The sequence below is a fragment of the Thalassophryne amazonica genome, chromosome 20 (assembly GCF_902500255.1).
Source record: "Thalassophryne amazonica chromosome 20, fThaAma1.1, whole genome shotgun sequence".
Classification (NCBI taxonomy): Eukaryota; Metazoa; Chordata; class Actinopteri; order Batrachoidiformes; family Batrachoididae; genus Thalassophryne; species Thalassophryne amazonica.
Window position 1 is genome coordinate 66,941,081 of NC_047122.1, and position 18,820 is coordinate 66,959,900.

An 18,820-nucleotide genomic window follows, 5' to 3' on the forward strand; every position below is an offset into this window, starting at 1 on the left:
GGTCTTCAGTTATATGTCAACTTGTCAACTTGTCATTACAAAGACAGGATGACACTTAATGACAAAGTCAGAAACACTGCTTCCACAGTCTGAACTCAGTAACACAGGGGTGGCCAAGTTCGGTCCTCGAGAGCCACATTCCTGACACTCTTAGTTGTCTCCCTGCTCCAACACACCTGAATCCAATGAAAGACTCGTTAGCAGACTTTTAATGAGTCTTTCATTGGATTCAGGTGTGTTGGAGACAACTAAGAGTGTCAGGAATGTGGCTCTCGAGGACCGAACTTGGCCACCCCTGTGTTACTGAGTTCAGACTGTGGAAGCAGCTCATCCAAACTGGAAACGAACCCCTTCAGATCATCCTGAACGTGACAACTTCCATTTCCTTATAATTCAGTGATCCATCCTGCCAACTGTTGCTTTCCTTCTCAGCGTACCAACAATATCTCTGACAAAATTTATTTTTGCAAGCTGTTCTCCAGACAGACTGCATGGCTGTCATGCACGAGGAAGATCACGCCATCAACCCGTGCCAAGTGTATGTCTGATGCATGTGTCCAGTGCTCGTAGAGTGTGTAGGATTTGCAGATGGAGTATGGTCCGCCCCGTGACACAGGTGGTCTGCACGAGACAATCACTCCTGGCTAATGTGAGACACAAACCAGGACCCCCACCACCCCTCTGCTGCCTCATGGTCCAGCGGAGTTCCAGTATTAACACAGCCAGTATGACTTTGTGCCTCTCCTCAGCTTCTATCATCGGTCTGTGGAGGTCCAACACCCTCAGATGTTGAACCGGCGTCAGGTGCTGTTAGCTGTAATCCTGTACGCACTGTGCACACACTTTCTCTACAGGTTTATTCATGAAAACCACTCAGTATTACAACAACAACAAAAATAGCCTGTGTGGACGTGATACAACCTGTTGATACGAGCTGAAAACGTCCACTGTGGGTCTGTGCTGCATTAGAGTGACACAATCCTGCACTCATCACCACAGAGGTCACATCTTTTTTTAAATAAAATCCTGTGCATCAAATTATTTGGAATGGGGGGGCGCAGTATGAAGTATAATCCTGGTGGTGCCCTCTTCTTCAATTTCAATTTATTTCTTTTGTATAGCAACAAATCACAACAAAGCTGCCTCAAGGTGCTTCACACGAGTAAGGTCTAACCTTACCAACCCAGAGAGCAAACACACGGGTGATAGATGTAAGAAAAAAATCCCTCTGATGATTTGAGGAAGAAACCTCAAGCAGACCAGACTCAAAGGGGTGACCCTCTGGTTGGGCCATTCTAACAGTTACAAGGTTTTTTACAAAGTTTTACAAAGCTGAAGAGACAGAAAACAGGAAACCAAAGCATCATCAAAACAAAGTGCAATTGTTGAGATGAGCATATAAGCATTTGTGCTGCAGGCAGGGGGTCATCCAGTGCCCTGGGATGCAGGGCCAGCATTCCTCCATCACTCCGTCAGTGGGCCTGTCACCGTGGCGTTTTATTCCAAACACAGACTGCAGTGTGCTACATCAAACTAAAAATTCTAATTTATTCATTTATATAGCGCCAATTCACGGCGGGGTCACCCCAAGGCGCTTCACACAACACAACTTAAAAAGCAACAAAATGAATTAAAAGATTAAAAAAACAACACAGTAAAAGAATAAAAACATAAATAAGTAAAAAGAATAAAAGAAGACATCAAATACTAGCGATAAACAGGGAAAAAAGATGTGTCTTCAATTTAGATTTAAAAATCACCACAGAGTCTGACTGTGTATGTGTGTGGGCAGAACATTCCAGAGCCACGGCACAATAGGAAAAGCCTCTGTGACCCACTGACTTTTTGTTCACCCTAGAGACACACAACAGCCGTGCACCCTGCGAATGCAAGTACGTGGGGTTCACCCCGGTTAGCCAGGTAGGGAGGTGCCAGCCTGTGAACAATTTTATAGGCCAGTAACAACACCTTAAAGTCTGATCTCAAAGAGACAGGAAGCCAATGAAGGGATGCCAAAATGGGTGTAATGTGGTCAAACCTTCTGCTTCGTGTCTCGCAGCAGCATTTTGAACCAGTTGAAGACCCCTAGTGGTGGATTGCAGTAAACCAGAAAATAAAGCATTACAATAGTCCAATCTAGAAGACAAATGCATGAATCAGAGTCTCTGCATCAGCCATAGACAGGATGGGACAAATCTTCACTATATTTTGCAGGTGGAAGAAAGCAGTCCTAGCAATATTTCTAATGTGGAGGTCAAAGGACAACGTAGGATCAAGAATTACTCCAAGTTTCCTCATTTTGCCCCATGATGTATAACACACGAACCTAAGCTAAGCGTTAGCTGGTCAACTTGATGCAGATGTCGTGCTGGACCAAGGACCATCATTTCAATCTTATCAGAGTTTAAAAGGAGGAAGTTTCTAAACATCCAACTTATCACTGATGCAAGGCAATTTTCTAAAGATTTTATGTGAGTAAGATTACCAGCAGTTATTGGCATGTACAGTTGAGTATCATCAGCATAGCAATGAAAGGCAATCCCAACACGCCGCAGTATATTCCCAAGGGGTGCTACATAAAGGGAAAAAAGCAGGGGGCCTAAAACGGATCCCTGCGGAACCCCAAACTTCATGTCCCTAAGATCAGAGGCAGTGTTATTGTACAAAACACAATGAGAACAAGCACAAGCTTCAGGCATGGCATCTCCTGGTCAGTCCAACACCCTGTGGTGTGCAGCTGTCAGCCTTGTAAGACGCCGTCAGTACCTCAGACACAGAGAAAGCAGAATCACTTGGCCCGAAAAACTGCACCTAAGGTAGAATTCATCAGGAATAAATTGACAGGAAAGCAGAGAGAACACTAAAGTTTTCATCGGCCACCAGAACAGAGCTACACTCACAGACTCATAATTTAGATTGAGGCGAAGACCTGTACCATTGCTAATAAGATGAGTTAAAGGGATATGAAGCGCAGTTCTAAAAGCATAGTGACTAAATGTGTACAGTGGGTAGGTCTCATTTAAGGGGAGGACAGCAGCAGGTTTAAGCCATGTTTCACATAACCCAATCATATCTAAGTGGGGATCCATAATTAGATCATCTCCTCGGGATGAAGCCACAATGGCGGAGAACAAAAGCAAGTCCGTGTTGGAAGTCTCACGGGACATGTTGTGACATGCCCAGATCTCCACAATTTCTCGGATACTCACTCGACTAAAAAGCCACCGAAAGCCGTCTGAATCTTCTGAATGGTGGAAGACCTAACGCCATTGCGGCTTCGTCCCGACGCGCGAATGCCTCCGCATGTCTTTCATTACAAAATCTCCTGTAACAGTGGAATCTGATGAAAAATGGCTGCTGTCCACCTTTTCTGCCATTTCTCTGTTAGTCACACGACGTCCCAGATCAACACAGCCTTCACTTTGGAAATGATCTGGTCATTTCAGCCTGTTGATGGCCGCTCGAAGCGCGGCACTTCCTCACCCACTGTGGGCCATCTTTAATCCGGTTGTAATGCTCCTTAATCTGTGTGATGCCCATAGGATTTTCACCGAAAGCCATCTGAATTTTCCGAATGGTTTCCACCTGGCTGTCTCACACAGTTTCTTGAAAAATTTGATGCAGCACTGCTCCAGCCGTTCAGACATTTTCCTGACAATGAAAATCCGATGAGAGGGGTGGACCAGTGCTCACTCAAAGCCTGCCCATAGGCGAATGACGCAACCGACAGGCGTGAAAAAACTCACGCATGCGCACGAAGGTTCAAGCTTGGCTGATGCAAGCGCACATGATTCAAATCCATATTGTTTTTGGAAAAAATAAAAAGGTCCGGTACTTTTCTAACAGACCTCGTATGGCCGACACAAGGAGAGCGGCACACACGTGATCTCATACAGTGACCACAGCCCTGAATCTGTCTATCTGTGTGTGTGTGTGTGTGTGTGTATGTGTGTGGGGTGCATGCAGCGTTACGTTTTGAGGCAGTGCAGGTGGAATCCATCTGGAAAAGACAGATGTGACCTAATTTGCGTGACAGTGCAGGAAACTGTGGTGCTGTCGCAGGTCCTCTGCGTGAAGAGGAAAATAACTCTGTGCAAATAGATCTGCAGAGTCTCTTAAATGTGTCTCCGTCTCTCACAGCTCAACCTGCTCTGCTGATTTATAACTGTCTCTGGCACACGTGCACTTCACCAGCCACGTTGCAGAAATCCGCTCGTGTTATCATTTAGCGTTGCTGTTTGCAGACTTTTTATTTGCCACAACATCCAAATGACTGACAGCTATTAAAGAGTCAGTTAGCAAAAGCTTTTTTATGAACTTTGCAAATACTTCTGGATTCATTTACCACATTAGAGCCGCGTCAGCTGCTCGCTGCTGTCTCTGCTATAGAGTCAGATGGAATTTGTTTGTGGCGCTACACTGTGAATAACTGGGGGATATCAACAGGAACACGCCAAGAAAAATGAATCTGTGGCAGTGCACTCCAACTCAAATCAGAAAGATCTGTGTCGTCCCAAAGTTGTGAGACCACAACACGCTCGGAGACGCGTGACACGGCACTGTCCGGGTCACATGGTTTTATTGCTTTAACGAGGAACACAAAGCGCTAACCTCTGATTTGATCCATCACTGCTGTGTCTCTGTGGCCGCTTCTCACCTCCTTGTGGCACTGTGTACTAATCCTGTGCTTGAGGTCTGTCATTGGAATAGTCTGGGGGGGTTTGATGCCTGCTCTGGCTGCGGGGCCCCACCTGGGTTTGGGGGCTATGTGGCACTGATGCACAATCATTCACATTATCAGATTAGACAGAACTTTATAGATAGATAGATAGATAGATAGATAGATTTTATTGTCATTGTCATTACAACAACGAGATTTCTGCACTCACATCCCACATACAAACAGCAATTAATCTACAATTATTACTTGTTTACCGTAATAATGGCACACATCAGAATTAGGACAACACATGTACATTTGACATTGTTTATGTGCACTAAACTTGAAACAGTCCGTTTTCCAATTGAGGCGATGTGAGTGTGTTGGTAGCCGCTGCAACTGTCAAGTCTCGCCGCCTGCCAGCTTGGGAAGAACGGGGGCCTGCCATGGGGGGGAGGGGCAGGAAGACAGGTAAAAGGAGAAACTGGAGCATGCTTCAGTCCATGTGTAAGTCAGTTATTGTCTTTGTGGGTTGAGATAAGAATGGAGCCGAATAATCTGACGAAGGTCTGAATAAATTCCTCTGGATGTAAACAGTGGGCAATTGACCTTGAGGCTAGATAGCCTGTTACATCCCTTGGGAAGACTCCCTCAGGGAAATTGACATTGCAGCAGCATTGAGCAGCAGCACAAAGGGTAAGAAGCACACAGAGTATCAGAAGTACAAGTAAGAAACAATTTGCAAAAATAAATACAAATATAAACACCAGAATTACTGGCTGACAGGCTACAACCTTCATCTTTTACACACTGCATGTAGAGTCTTTATTTTCTGAGATAAATACATCCAAAAGTTCAGTATCTTTTTTTTTTTCAACCAGGATATCTCAAAAAGTCATGCATGGATTTTGCACCACACTGCACCACTGCTTTGGGTCCAGGACCTGGTTCTCAAAATGTATCAAACACTGAAAAACCACTTTTTCTGAAAAAAGTGAAAAGTGGACATGTAAGTGCTGTAAAGGCCCTGAGGTCACTGGGTCAGTACTTATCCCCAGGTACCACTGTGTGAAGTAGATGAGAGTCCACAGCTCCACGTAGACAGAATGCAAATCCATCAGAGGTTACAAGGCTGCTACCCACTTACAAATCGGTGGACTAGGACAGTACAGACAGTGTGTTTTGTTCAAGGTCACACACCTGGAAATTATCCCCCCATTCCTACCTTATTCTCTCTCATCATATATTTTAATAATATTACTCATTGATTTCCAAGATATTTGGAATTTGGTGAAACACTGCCCTACTGGGAGAGGTACAGTTGTTTAAGTTTACATACACTTTGACTGAACACTCAATTTTCTCACAATACTCGTATTCCATAGGTTAATTAGAACATCTTTTATTCCCATATAAAGTTATTTAAAAATAATTGTTATAAAATGAATTTAAAGTATTTGTTTTGTCAGCTGAACAGCAGTTTATATATGCCAAGGCGAAGGCCTCTTTAAACAGCATGGAAGATTCCAGAAATAATGGAATTACTTGTAAAAGCATCTGAATGAATAATTGACATAATTAGTTGTTAACTGGAAACCTTTGGCTGTATTTAAAGTCCTACCTGAAGAACCAGTTCCTTCTTGCGATTGAGTGCAGGGGAAAAGAAAAGTATTCAGCCAAAGCCTCCAGAATGCAGTTTTGGATTTCCACGTCATGTTCCTCCTTAGGAACTATGTCAAAATGAGTCATGGTGTCACAAACAACTTCACAGTCCATTATACAAAAATATGAAACCTCTGTGACCCGACAGATTTACATCATTTAAGGAGGCGATGAGACAGAAGTTTACAGTTGATCACCAAGAAAAAGGCCAAGCTTTTTTTTTTTTAATATCAGTGTTGTATTGATGGGTTTCTTCTGTGCTCACCAAAAGGTGGACAGTGTCACAGTTTACCTGATTGCTCCAACTAAATCATCATCTATGCTTTCTGTTATACTTTTCCTCAGGCTGTAAGCTGCATGTTTGGGCCTGAGGCGAAAGTGAGCAGGGTCTTGCCTGCCTCTACTGGTGGTTGGCTCTCACTGCGGTATTGTATCACTTCCTGTTCCGGAGCACAGCGGTGTTTTTCTGTATCTGTTAGCTGTTTAATCTGCACAGTTAGATTGATCTAATTATCTAGATTACGATTTGTTTCATAGTGTAATCTTCACGTGCCTTAACTAAAGCACTCCCTCTGCTGAATCACCTCTAAATTATTTACACATTATTCACTTTGTGTGTTTTTAGGAATCCGCTAGCTTAGCGCAGCTACTAGCTCTTAGCCGGTTTAGCATGGCGGCTTCTCCTGTCTCTCCCGCACTTTTCTGCTCTGGGTGTGAAATGTTTAGTTATTCCTCGGCCTCCTTTAGCAGTAATGGTACTTGTAATAAGTGTAGCTTATTCGTAGCTTTGGAGGCCAGGCTGGGCGAATTGGAGACTCGGCTCCTCACCGTGGAAAATTCTACAGCTAGCCAGGCCCCTGTAGTCGGTGCGGACCAAGGTAGCTTAGCCGCCGTTAGTTCCCTTCCAGCAGATCCCGAGCAGCCGGGAAAGCAGGCCGACTGGGTGACTGTGAGGAGGAAGCGTAGTTCTAAACAGAAGCCCGGTGTACACCGCCAACCCGTTCACATTTCTAACCGTTTTTCCCCACTGTGCGACACACCCACCGAGGATCAAACTCTGCTTATTGGCGACTCTGTTTTTAGAAATGTGAAGTTAGCGACACCAGCAACCATATTCAATTGTCTTCCGGGGGCCAGAGCAGGTGACATTGAAGGAAATTTGAAACTGCTGGCTAAGGCTAAGCGTAAATTTGGTAAGATTGTAATTCACGTCGGCAATAATGACACTCAGTTACGCCAATCGGAGGTCACTAAAATTAACATTGAATCGGTGTGTAACTTTGCAAAAACAATGTCGGACTCTGTAGTTTTCTCTGGGCCCCTCCCCAATCGGACCGGGAGTGACATGTTTAGCCGCATGTTCTCCTTGAATTGCTGGCTGTCTGAGTGGTGTCCAAAAAATTAGGTGGGCTTCATAGATAATTGGCAAAGCTTCTGGGGAAAACCTGGTCTTGTTAGGAGAGACGGCATCCATCCCACTTTGGATGGAGCAGCTCTCATTTCTAGAAATCTGGCCAATTTTCTTAAATCCTCCAAACCGTGACTATCCAGGGTTGGGACCAGGAAGCAGAGTTGTAGTCTTACACACCTCTCTGCAGCTTCTCTCCCCCTGCCATCCCCTCATTACCCCATCCCCGTAGAGACGGTGCCTGCTCCCAGATCACCAACAACCAGTAAAAATCTATTTAAGCATAAAAATTCAAAAAGAAAAAATAATATAGCACCTTCAACTGCACCACAGACTAAAACAGTTAAATGTGGTCTATTAAACATTAGGTCTCTCTCTTCTAAGTCCCTGTTAGTAAATGATATAATAATTGATCAACATATTGATTTATTCTGCCTTACAGAAACCTGGTTACAGCAGGATGAATATGTTAGTTTAAATGAGTCAACACCCCCGAGTCACACTAACTGCCAGAACGCTCGTAGCATGGGCCGAGGCGGAGGATTAGCAGCAATCTTCCATTCCAGCTTATTAATTAATCAAAAACCCAGACAGAGCTTTAATTCATTTGAAAGCTTGACTCTTAGTCTTGTCCATCCAAACTGGAAGTCCCAAAAACCAGTTTTATTTGTTATCTATCGTCCACCTGGTCGTTACTGTGAGTTTCTCTGTGAATTTTCAGACCTTTTGTCTGACTTAGTGCTTAGCTCAGATAAGATAATTATAGTGGGAGATTTTAACATCCACACAGATGCTGAGAATGACAGCCTCAACAGTGCATTTAATCTATTATTAGACTCAGTTGGCTTTGCTCAAAATGTAAATGAGTCCACCCACCACTTTAATCATATCTTAGATCTTGTTCTGACTTATGGTATGGAAATTGAAGACTTAACAGTATTCCCTGAAAACTCCCTTCTGTCTGATCATTTCTTAATAACATTTACATTTACTCTGATGGACTACCCAGCAGTGGGGAATAAGTTTCATTACACTAGAAGTCTTTCAGAAAGCGCTGTAACTAGGTTTAAGGATATGATTCCTTCTTTATGTTCTCTAATGCCATATACCAACACAGTGCAGAGTAGCTACCTAAACTCTGTAAGTGAGATAGAGTATCTCGTCAATAGTTTTACATCCTCATTGAAGACAACTTTGGATGCTGTAGCTCCTCTGAAAAAGAGAGCCTTAAATCAGAAGTGCCTGACTGCGTGGTATAACTCACAAACTCGCAACTTAAAGCAGATAACCCGTAAGTTAGAGAGGAAATGGCGTCTCACTAATTTAGAAGATCTTCACTTAGCCTGGAAAAAGAGTCTGTTGCTTTATAAAAAGCCCTCCGTAAAGCTAGGACATCTTACTACTCATCACTAATTGAAGAAAATAAGAACAACCCCAGGTTTCTTTTCAGCACTGTAGCCAGGCTGACAAAGAGTCAGAGCTCTATTGAGCTGAGTATTCCTTTAACTTTAACTAGTAATGACTTCATGACTTTCTTTGCTAATAAAATTTTAACTATTAGAGAAAAAAATGACTCATAACCATCCCAAAGACGTATCGTTGTCTTCGGCTGCTTTCAGTGATGCCGGTATTTGGTTAGACTCTTTCTCTCCGATTGTTCTGTCTGAGTTATTTTCATTAGTTACGTCCTCCAAACCATCAACATGTCTATTAGACCCCATTCCTACCAGGCTGCTCAAGGAAGCCCTACCATTAATTAATGCTTCGATCTTAAATATGATCAATCTATCTTTATTAGTTGGCTATGTACCACAGGCTTTTAAGGTGGCAGTAATTAAACCATTACTTAAAAAGCCATCACTTGACCCAGCTATCTTAGCTAATTATAGGCCAATCTCCAACCTTCCTTTTCTCTCAAAAATTCTTGAAAGGGTAGTTGTAAAACAGCTAACTGATCATCTGCAGAGGAATGGTCTATTTGAAGAGTTTCAGTCAGGTTTTAGAATTCATCATAGTACAGAAACAGCATTAGTGTTGTGAAAGTGTAAGTACACGGACCCACAACAGGGGGCGCAAATGAACGGACAATGGAATAGGTCAAATAACACACTTTACTGTTGTGAATATGCACAACAAGTACAACAGATTACAATAATAGACAAAGTCAAATTCACACAGGTGTCGTGTGGGCAGGCTCGAAGATAGGAGACGCCTCTCCAAAGTAGAACTGGAACCACACGGTTTCCTCCGCCACCAGACCCCGGGAATACTGGAGCCGCCAAGTCCCGAACTCCCAGGTGGCCACTGCCTCCGCGTGTCGGACCTGGTACTTCTGGCGAGGAACAAAGGACAATTAAAGGAGGGTGCGTTCGCACCCAGGAATCCGAACGGCAGGTAAGTTACCTCCACCTCTCGTTGGAAAATACTCAGAGCAAAACACAAAAGTCACAAAGATCACTGTTAAACAGTCAGCTGAGCACGTTACCTTCTCAGTAGAAACGATATCTCGGCGATGAGGTGGAGATGCCGTCCTGCTGATATACCCCTGCAGATCCGATGATTGATGACAGCTGTCGCAGGTGATGGGTGACAGCTGTCACTCTGGCTGCTCCTGCAAGGCGTCAGCGCCCTCTAGTGCCTGGAGCCCGCACTCCAGGCAGGGCACCCTCTGGTGGTGGTGGGCCAGCAGTACCTCCTCTTCAGCGGCCCACACAACAATTAGTGAAGGTTACAAATGATCTTCTTATGGCCTCAGACAGTGGACTCATCTCTGTGCTTGTTCTGTTAGACCTCAGTGCTGCTTTTGATACTGTTGACCATAAAATTTTATTACAGAGATTAGAGCATGCCATAGGTATTAAAGGCACTGCGCTGCGGTGGTTTGAATCATATTTATCTAATAGATTACAATTTGTTCATGTAAATGGGGAATCTTCTTCACAGACTAAGGTTAATTATGGAGTTCCACAAGGTTCTGTGCTAGGACCAATTTTATTCACTTTATACATGTTTCCCTTAGGCAGTATTATTAGACGGCATTGCTTAAATTTTCATTGTTATGCAGATGATACCCAGCTTTATCTATCCATGAAGCCAGAGGACACACACCAATTAGCTAAACTGCAGGATTGTCTTACAGACATAAACACATGGATGACCTCTAATTTCCTGCTTTTAAACTCAGATAAAACTGAAGTTATTGTACTTGGCCCCACAAATCTTAGAAACATGGTGTCTAACCAGATCCTTACTCTGGATGGCGTTACCCTGACCTCTAGTAATACTGTGAGAAATCTTGGAGTCATTTTTGATCAGGATATTTCATTCAATGCGCATATTAAACAAATATGTAGGACTGCTTTTTTGCATTTGCGCAATATCTCTAAAATTAGAAAGGTCTTGTCTCAGAGTGATGCTGAAAAACTAATTCATGCATTTATTTCCTCTAGGCTGGACTATTGTAATTCATTATTATCAGGTTATCCTAAAAGTTCCCTGAAAAGCCTTCAGTTAATTCAAAATGCTGCAGCTAGAGTACTAGCAGGGACTAGAAAGAGAGAGCATATCTCACCCATATCGGCTTCTCTTCATTGGCTTCCTGTTAATTCTAGAATAGAATGTAAAATTCTTCTTCTAACTTATAAGGTTTTGAATAATCAATCAATCAATCAATTTTATTTATATAGCGCCAAATCACAACAAACAGTTGCCCCAAGGCGCTTTATATTGTAAGGCAAGGCCATACAATAATTACGGAAAAACCCCAACGGTCAAAACGACCCCCTGTGAGCAAGCACTTGGCGACAGTGGGAAGGAAAAACTCCCTTTTAACAGGAAGAAACCTCCAGCAGAACCAGGCTCAGGGAGGGGCAGTCTTCTGCTGGGACTGGTTGGGGCTGAGGGAGAGAACCAGGAAAAAGACATGCTGTGGAGGGGAGCAGAGATCGATCACTAATGATTAAATGCAGAGTGGTGCATACAGAGCAAAAAGAGAAAGAAACAGTGCATCATGGGAACCCCCCAGCAGTCTACGTCTATAGCAGCATAACTAAGGGATGGTTTAGGGTCACCTGATCCAGCCCTAACTATAAGCTTTAGCAAAAAGGAAAGTTTTAAGCCTAATCTTAAAAGTAGAGAGGGTGTCTGTCTCCCTGATCTGAATTGGGAGCTGGTTCCACAGGAGAGGAGCCTGAAAGCTGAAGGCTCTGCCTCCCGTTCTACTCTTACAAACCCTAGGAACTACAAGTAAGCCTGCAGTCTGAGAGCGAAGCGCTCTATTGGGGTGATATGGTACTACGAGGTCCCTAAGATAAGATGGGACCTGATTATTCAAAACCTTATAAGTAAGAAGAAGAATTTTAAATTCTATTCTAGAATTAACAGGAAGCCAATGAAGAGAGGCCAATATGGGTGAGATATGCTCTCTCCTTCTAGTCCCTGTCAGTACTCTAGCTGCAGCATTTTGAATTAACTTCAAGGGCTTTTTTATAGAGCAACAGACTCTTTTTCCAGGCTAAGTGAAGATCTTCTAAATTAGTGAGACGCCATTTCCTCTCCAACTTACGGGTTATCTGCTTTAAGCTACGAGTTTGTGAGTTATACCACGGAGTCAGGCACTTCTGATTTAAAGCTCTCTTTTTTAGAGGAGTAATGAAACTTATTCCCCACTGCTGGGTAGTCCATCAGAGTAAATGTAAATGTTATTAAGAAATGATCAGACAGAAGGGAGTTTTCAGGGAATACTGTTAAGTCTTCTATTTCCATACCATAAGTCAGAACAAGATCTAAGATATGATTAAAGTGGTGGGTGGACTCATTTACTTTTTGAGCAAAGCCAATTGAGTCTAATAATAGATTAAATGCAGTGTTGAGGCTGTCATTCTCAGCATCTGTGTGGATGTTAAAATCGCCCACTATAATTATCTTATCTGAGCTAAGCACTAAGTCAGACAAAAGGTCTGAAAATTCACAGAGAAACTCACAGTAACGACCAGGTGGACGATAGATAATAACAAATAAAACTGGTTTTTGGGACTTCCAATTTGGATGGACAAGACTAAGAGTCAAGCTTTCAAATGAATTAAAGCTCTGTCTAGGTTTTTGATTAATTAATAAGCTGCAATGGAAGATTGCTGCTAATCCTCCGCCCCGGCCCGTGCTACGAGCATTCTGACAGTTAGTGTGACTCGGGGGTGTTGACTCATTTAAACTAACATATTCATCCTGCTGTAACCAGGTTTCTGTAATATGTTGATCAATTATTATATCATTTACTAACAGGGACTTAGAAGAGAGAGACCTAATGTTTAATAGACCACATTTAACTGTTTTAGTCTGTGGTGCAGTTGAAGGTGCTATATTATTTTTTCTTTTTGAATTTTTATGCTTAAATAGATTTTTACTGGTTGTTGGTAGTCTGGGAGCAGGCACCGTCTCTACGGGGATGGGGTAATGAGGGGATGGCAGGGGGAGAGAAGCTGCAGAGAGGTGTGTAAGACTACAACTCTGCTTCCTGGTCCCAACCCTGGATAGTCACGGTTTGGAGGATTTAAGAAAATTGGCCAGATTTCTAGAAATGAGAGCTGCTCCATCCAAAGTGGGATGGATGCCGTCTCTCCTAACAAGACCAGGTTTTTCCCAGAAGCTTTGCCAATTATCTATGAAGCCAACCTCATTTTTTGGACACCACTCAGACAGCCAGCAATTCAAGGAGAACACGCGGCTAAACATGTCACTCCTGGTCCGATTGGGGAGGGGCCCAGAGAAAACAACAGAGTCCGACATTGTGTTTGCAAAGTTACACACCGATTCAATGTTAATTTTAGTGACCTCCGATTGGCGTAACCGGGTGTCATTACTGCCGACGCGAATTACAATCTTACCAAATTTACGCTTAGCCTTAGCCAGCAGTTTCAAATTTCCTTCAATGTCGCCTGCTCTGGCCCCCGGAAGACAATTGACTATGGTTGCTGGTGTCGCTAACTTCACATTTCTCAAAACAGAGTCGCCAATAACCAGAGTTTGATCCTCGGCGGGTGTGTCGTCGAGTGGGGAAAAACGGTTAGAAATGTGAACGGGTTGGCGGTGTACACGGGGCTTCTGTTTAGGGCTACGCTTCCTCCTCACAGTCACCCAGTCGGCCTGCTTTCCCGGCTGCTTGGGATCTGCCAGAGGGAAACTAACGGTCCGCACCGACTACAGGGGCCTGGCTAGCTGTAGAATTTTCCACGGTGCGGAGCCGAGTCTCCAATTCGCCCAGCCTGGCCTCCAAAGCTACGAATAAGCTACACTTATTACAAGTACCATTACTGCTAAAGGAGGCCGAGGAATAACTAAACATTTCACACCCAGAGCAGAAAAGTGCGGGAGAGACAAGACAAGCCGCCATGCTAAACCGGCTAAGAGCTAGTAGCTGCGCTAAGCTAGCGGATTCCTAAAAACACACAAAGTGAATAATGTGTAAATAATTTAGAGGTGATTCAGCAGAGGGAGTGCTTTAGTTAAGGCACATGAAGATTACACTGGGAAACAAATCGTTATGTAGTTAACTAGATCAATCTAACTGCGCAGATTAAACAGCTAACAGGTACAGAAAAACACCGCTGTGCTCCGGAACAGGAAGTGATACAATACCGCAGTGAGCGGTATTATCAGGTCCCATCTTATCTTAGGGACCTCATAGTACCATGTCACCCCAATAGAGCGCTTCGCTGTCAGACTGCAGGCTTACTTGTAGTTCCTAGGGTTTGTAAGAGTAGAATGGGAGGCAGAGCCTTCAGCTTTCAGGCTCCTCTCCTATGGAACCAGCTCCCAATTCAGATCAGGGAGACAGACACCCTCTCTACTTTTAAGATTAGGCTTAAAACCTTCCTTTTTGCTAAAGCTTATAGTTAGGGCTGGATCGGGTGTCCCTGAACCATCCCTTAGTTATGCTGCTATAGACTTAGACTGCTGGGGGGTTCCCATGATGCACTGAGTGTTTCTTTCTCCTTTTGCTCTGTATGCACCACTCTGCATTTAATCATTAGTGATTGATCTCTGCTCCCCTCCACAGCATGTCTTTTTCCTGGTTCTCTCCCTCAGCCCCAACCAGTCCCAGCAGAAGACTGCCCCTCCCTGAGCCTGGTTCTGGTGGAGGTTTCTTCCTGTTAAAAGGGAACCTTAAGAACAAATGGTCATTTAGTCCTGGGTCTTAATTTGGGCATCCGTCTGCAATGGTGTAAATTCTGTCTGGTTTCAAGCTTCTCTCATAATTTTGCTTGTAGTTCCATGAATCCTATCGAGTAGACAGCAAAGGAGGAATGTGATTTGTGGTTTTCCAAAACTGTGCTCCAGATGCCTTGGCTTGAAGCTTTAGATTTCTTTTCCAGCTCTTTTATGTAAGAAGACACTGATTCTACAAGTGGGCACATAAACACGGCCAACGATTCCCCAGTGCCAATTAGTCATTCAGAAGCTTTTAAAATAATTCCATCAATTTGTGGACTCTTCCATGCTGTTAAATCTTAGAGTAAATAGTTGACCCACTAGAAACCTGACATCATGAAAAAAACCCTGGAAATCAACCAAACGTCTATCAAATGTTACTATTATTCCTATTACTTCCTATTAACTAATTAGTTTGATGGCAGGGAACAGCCCAGCACCTCCAGCTCAGTCACATCAGGCATCTAAGCTGCTGTGGAACTATTCATTATTTTATGATGTCAGCAGCAGAACTTGAAAATCTGGTCTCACCTGAACAGGCAGTCAGTGAAGTGAAGCTCCAACTGGGGACAGCAAATCAACCTCAGATGTAAATATAGCACGGAATGTCGATACCACACTGTCTGCCACTTGAAATAATACATATTAACTTGCAAAGACAACAAAAGCATGCAGAGATACATCAGGTACTTCTCATATTATAGCTCTCTAAGGAAAAGAAACAAGTGAGCTTCTGATACTTTGGGTCCTAATTGGCATGTAGAGAGGCAGTGATTGATTGAAGGTCTTCGGAACATTGAATTGAATCAATTTTTGTCAATATTCTTTGAAGGTCAGGCAATGAGAGTTTTCCATTGATAATCCAGCAGTTGAGCAATGTAGGACTGAACAAAATTTTCAAGAACAAATTTCGATATAGGTCTTAAGCCACACTCCATATGGCAGTAATGTCACAACCACAAGAAACCCTTAGAAAGAAATATGTGAAGGTCTGTTTAGCTGTTGGGTATCTTGACAATGTTTATGTGTCTGGGTTCTTGGCTTTTGAGATCAGGAGATGTTTAAGAAGAGCTGATGGAGTCATGAGTTCAGCTGGACAGATGGTTTGGGAGATGCCATTACCGCTGCATCAGAATGAATGTCCAAGTCTTCAGTGTTGTGGTGCTTCCAGAGTTGCTGTACAGCTGTGAGATGTGGATGCTAAGTGGCCTAAGATGATAACTGGATTTCGTTGGCACTTTGTGTCTGTGGAAAATCCTTTTGTACCGCCAGAATAACTTTGGGTCAAACAAATGGTTACTTAGGGAGGCTCAGGAGTTTTATTACTTGGATCATTTCACTCACACATCACTCATCTCCAACTGCTTATCAGGGATCAGGTCGTGAGGGCAGCAGCTCCAGAAGGGGACCACAAACTTCCCTTTCCCAGGCCACATTGACCACCTCTGACTGGGGGATCCTGAGGCGTTCCCAGGCCAATGTGGAGATATAATCTCTCCACCTAGTCCTGGGTCTTCCTCGGGGTCTCCTCCCAGATGGATGTGCCTGGAACACCGCTCTAGGGATCTGCCCAGGAGGCATCCTTACCAGATGCCCGAACCACCTCAGCTGGCTCCTTTCAATGTGAAGGAGCAGTGGCTCTACTCAGAGCTCCCCATGGATGACTGATCTTCTCACCCTATATCTAAGGGAGACACCAGCCATCCTCTTGAGGAAGTCCATTTTATCTGCTTGTACCTGCGATCTAGTTCTTTTTGTCATGACCCAACCCTCATGACCATAGGTGAGAGTAGGAACGAATATTGACCAGTAGATCAAGAGCTTCGCCTTTTGACTCAGCTCCCTTTTTGTCACAACAGTACGGCAGAGAGAATGCAAACCGCCCCTGCTGCACTGATTCTCCAGTTAATCTCATGCTCCACAGTCCCCTCACTCATGAACAAGACCCCGTGGTACTTGAACTCCTTCACTTTGGGCAAGACCGCATTCCCTACCCGGAGTAAGCAATCCATCGGTTTCCTGCTGAGAACCATGGCCTCAGATTTAGAGGTGCAGATCCTCATCCCAGCCGCTTTACACTCGGCTGCAAACTGATCCAGTGAGTGTTGGAGGTCACAGGCCGATGAAGCCAACAGGACCACATCATCTGCAAAAAGCAGCGATGAGACCCTGAGCCCACCAAACTGGAAACTCCCCCCCCGACTACGCTTCCAGAAACTAGTCCGACTACCGAACACAGCTCTCGCTTTGTGAGTACAGAGATTGGACGGTCCTAAGAAGGTACCCCCTCACTCCATGATCCCACAGCACCTCCCACAGTATCTCCCAGGGTACACGATACGCTTTCTCCAAGTCCACAAAACACATGTAGACTGGATGGGCATACTCCCAGGCCCCCTCCAGAATCCTTGTGAGAGTGAAGTGCTGGCTGGTTGTTCCATGACCAGGACAGAACCCGCATTGTTCCTCTTCAATCAGATGTTTGATTACTGGCTGAACCCTCCTTTCCAGCACCCTGGAGTAGACTTTACCAGGGAGGCTGAGTAGTTCCTGGAACCACTCTCCTTGATGGGGGTTGGATCATTTAAATTCAGTTTATATAGCACAGACTCTCCTAACCCTCACCTAACTCCATAAGCATTTTTAATTACTCAGCTTCTTTTTTTTTTTTTTTTTTAACAGGAAGAAACCTTAAGCAGATCCAGATGTATTGGGTGGCCATCTACTATAGCCATTCTAGAAAGACAGACCAGAAGGAACAACACAAGTTTGACACAACATACGTACAATAAAATCGCAGAAGTGTTGCAACTTAATAAATATGCATAAATGATTTTTCACAATTATCAGCAGTATTCCTGCTCACAGGCAGCTGAAAGCACAACATGCTCAGCTGTGGTGGGATTTTATTTTCACAGTGTTCTTCATCTGCGAAGCACCTAGTGTTGCCCAAACGTCACTTTGAAGCCTCAACAAATGAGACACTGAAGCCAACATGGTCTCATTTGAATAATTGAGTCTCTGACGCAGCAAAGCTTTTGCATTTTCTGCTGCACTGTTTGACTTGCATGCCGCAGCACGACGACGGTAATCATGACAACGGTAATCATGACAACGGTAAACCTGCAGGATGTTTTTCTTGCACTTATCACGAGGAGGTTCAGCCTTGAGGCTTCACGTGGATTTTCTTTGATTGGACGCGCCTCGCCCACAGCGCTGCAGGGCGTGACAGAATCTCTACACCTGTAAAAACACTTTGATGTTTTTATTTACAATCACCTCCTCTGGATCTTGTTGTCTGAGAAATGTTTGACTTTGTTTTGTTTCGGCACCGCGGGGACATGGCATGTGCTATGGTGGAAAGTTTCTGGTTGCAGTTTCCTGGATTAATAAGGACTGAAGATAAATTGTCAGCTTGGATTTGGGTATTCATGTGAAGACGGTAATTCTGAGTACAGAGAAGCATGATATCATTATAAAAGGCATTTGGCTGTCGCTGGCTCCGGCCACCGTTGTAACTAACGATGTCACGCCTGCACACGTACGAATGCGATGAATCAAGTTCAAGTGGTAAATGTAAATAAGCCCTCTGATCCCCTCTGCAATTCATTTAAGGAACTTGTGGATGCATTAGGATTTCAGTAATGCATTCAGGATTTAACGCACATTAGTGGAAATACCCTGGATTTGGTTCTCGCACGTGGTTTTGCTGTCATGAATATCAACATCTTGCCTCTTGTGTCGGTGGTCTCTGATCACTCACCTATTAGGTTTACATTCATGCTGCCATTTTAGTGGAGCAACAACCTTGTCTATTATTGCGGCAAAGCATTAAACCTTCAACTATGACTGAACTCGAAGCTAGACTGCCTGATATTTTAGCT

General features: G+C 43.9%; 1 long non-coding RNA gene across 1 annotated transcript in view; it reads right to left on the bottom strand.

Moving 5' to 3' along the window:
- The window catches only part of LOC117502163, a 26,652-nt gene extending 10,379 nt beyond the window's left edge, over positions 1-16,273 (bottom strand). Inside the window, exons 1-2 of the long non-coding RNA XR_004558202.1 lie at positions 16,263-16,273; positions 10,837-10,845 (exon numbers count right to left, since the gene is read on the bottom strand). This is a non-coding gene — a long non-coding RNA (uncharacterized LOC117502163). The remainder of the gene's footprint in view (positions 1-10,836; positions 10,846-16,262) is intronic.
- Positions 16,274-18,820: the final 2,547 nt, after the last annotated feature.